Source organism: Olea europaea, unplaced genomic scaffold, assembly GCF_002742605.1.
Source record: "Olea europaea var. sylvestris unplaced genomic scaffold, O_europaea_v1 scaffold2069, whole genome shotgun sequence".
Taxonomy (NCBI): domain Eukaryota; kingdom Viridiplantae; phylum Streptophyta; class Magnoliopsida; order Lamiales; family Oleaceae; genus Olea; species Olea europaea.
The window spans coordinates 89,426-92,739 of NW_019238609.1; positions in this window are offsets into that span (position 1 = coordinate 89,426).

Below are 3,314 nucleotides of genomic sequence, written 5' to 3' on the forward strand. Positions count from 1 at the left end.
TGCAACCTCGAACCACATCTAATTAGGATTTGGTTGATTCACCTCCTTCAACAAAAAAGTAGTATATCACTTAGGACTGGGCAACAATTTTGTGGCATTCCATTTAGTACGAGAAACATGTGCTTGCTAGAATAACCCCTTGTTCGTCAGTGAATTTTGATTTGAAATTTGACAATATTTTTGGCCACACTGGTGGTAATTTTACCTGAACACCATAGATTTTCGAGGATCATGTACTTTCATTCCTGCAGAACATTACAGAAGTTGTAAAAATATGTCAAATATCTTGTATTTGTACACACACATATCTAACAGAAACACATGATACTATCTAAGAATAACGTCAAAAAGCATGTCACGAGCTCAACATAGTTGGACATAAGCTCTTCACTTTACACACATTATAGTCAACAGAATTGGTCACATTATCTTAACATTGTACAAACAATCAAGCATAATACTATCTAACAACCATATCAGTGTCACATTCTCAATATAGTTTGTAAAATTGGTCACAATTACTTCACAGTTCACACAAACTAGTCACAACCCATATCACAAACTCAACATATTTTGTAAAATTGATCACAAAGTTGGTCACAATCTCTTCATAGATTACATCATTGTTACATCGATCATACTTATGTGAACCGTATATCACAAATGAGTATTTTCCTACTAACAAAACACTATGCTATTCATACACACCCAACAAATATGAAAAATGAATTACCCATAGGCTCAAAGGACTACAAAGATCACTTACATTCTTCGATTTACATTTTCACTGGTCAATTGGAGTTTTGGAGAATTCTTCGTGAACTCCCTTTGTGAATTTTGGTCTTCTACTATTACCTTGTATACCTCCAGATGCATCACCGGCTTTGTGTTGTGATTTTCGATCACAAGTCCTTGTTTTTGCCATTTTTCAAAAGTTTCGATCACAACCCTCGTCACCTCCAGAATGGTGGTGGTTTTGTCGATTTTGCTTAGGTACCATCTGTATAAATGATGCAAAGCATTCGAAAATTGATTGAATTAAATGAAGATAGATTTTTAGAATTTAGGTAAGTATCAATTTGGGTTGATGATAGAGTGTGTTCGACAGTTTGATGATTTTTAATGATTTTGTTTTCTTATTTGAAAATTTTCTCTTTCTAGTTTTAACGTAAAAGGTAGTAGTTGTTATGGTGAATATATATTTATTTAAATCATATTTATTAATTAATCTGAATTATGTATTATGAAACTTAATTCTTGATTTCAGAAAATGGATTTTAAATATCGCCCAAACTGTAATTTCCACATGATTAACTATCTCATAGCCCCCGGTTTATTTGATATCAAATACTTTACCCTTATTTTCAAGATTTCTACAATTCATCTAGATCTAGAGAAAACTGTTGGAATTGTACATGAGCACATTTTCACACTCGTCGGACGGGTAAAGTAAGGCTTGGGCAAAGTTTTGGGTTGGGTTGGTTTTGATTGCAACCTGAAACCGAAATTGAAACCGAAACCGACTCGATCAGTTTAGATAAATTTCAACCTAAATCGATCTAATCCATTCATTGAAATCGAACTAAACCAAACAAAATCGATTTGGGTCGGTTAACCGATTTGAAATTTGTGCGATTAAAAAAAATTGTCTACCCATATTTGGTTAAAAACATTTTTTATACATATAAATTTTTTCTTGCGTAATGCATATCAATAATAGAGTAAATTTAATCAATGCTCACTCAACTTTAGTGTACATTACTACTTACTCACCGAACATTAAAACATTACTCGTTGCTCACTCATCTATCAAATTGCTTACACATTCATCACCCAACTGATCTCCATCATTCTAGACTAACGAAATGAGCCACGTGGCAGACGGAAATACCATGTGGCACATAAATCAGACGGAAAATAAAAAAACTCAGCCGGAACATGGAAGGCGGACGCCCAGTCAGCATGGTTTCACAGATTCTGCCGTTCAACACCAAACCCAGGAGAATCCCACCTCTGTCTGCACCAAATGACCGACCACAAACCACAAAACAAGTGATGACAAATGGAATGTAAGCCGGAATTTCCACCGCCATGAGCCGCCGAATCGTGGGAATAGTAGTAGCCCAAATTCATCTTCCCTACCACCGATCTCTTCACCTTTTGACTAAGTTTTCTGAGCACTCCGTGCGAGAGATTCGACCTTAGTAGCTTCCATGAAAGTTTTTTCGATTTCTAATTTATCAAAACCCAAATTCGCCCACAAATCCATGAACAACCATAATCGCCCCAAATCGAAACCCAAGTTTGCCTCTAAACTCGTGAAGACTGAAGAACCCAAAAAATTGCCCCCAAATTCGGTGCACTAACTGAGTTGTATTCAAGGTCTAAGAAATGGAGGGAGAAGATGAAGATCCAGGATTTTTCACTTTTGGCCGGCCTATTTCATGTGTGATGTGCCACGTTGGATTTCAGTCGCCACGTGGTAGAGTCCGTTAGTTTAGGGTGACGAAAATGAGATGAGTGATCAACTGGTAAGCAATTTGATAGACGAGTGAGCAACGAGTAATGTTTTAATGTTGGGAAAGCAAGTAGTAATGTACACTAAAGTTTAGTGAGCATTGATTAAATTTACTCATCAATAATATATATAATTTAAATGGTAAAGAATCAAATTTTCCAAAATCATCACATATATAAATCAGATAATTCTCAACAAACAATTACAACAAAATGAAAGCTTTGGTAGAAAAATATAGATTGTAGACAAATTATTTGAGACAATTATATTTGTGTTTTTATTATTTATCTGTGCATTAAAAAAGATGAATTTTAAAATATAAAAAAAAATGCATTTGTGGGTTGGGTCAGTTAATTAATGGGTTGGATGCTTAAGCCGGAGCCAACCCAACCGACTTTTTAATTGTTAAAATTAACCGAACCAAACCAATTTTTTGGTTCAAAGCAACCCAATTCGACTTGAGTCGATTTGGTTTGATTGGTTTCGTCGATTTTTCAATTTTTTTGCCCACCCTTAAATAAAGTCTTGTCTGGGCTACACTTCTTCGAACCACATGCTTTGGCGAACAGTTGAGCCTACAGGAAGGTACTTCGAAAATTTTCAAGAATTTCATTGATTGTTGTTTGTGGAAGGATTTTAGCAAGAGATGGATTACAACCTAGTTGTTATCACATCATTTTGTACGAGATATTGAACTGAAATCAACATTATGAGATGAATTAAAGGATTACGGACACAAACGTGATCACTTGATTTTTGAATTTTTTTTGACAAGTTTGTTAATTTTGAAACATTT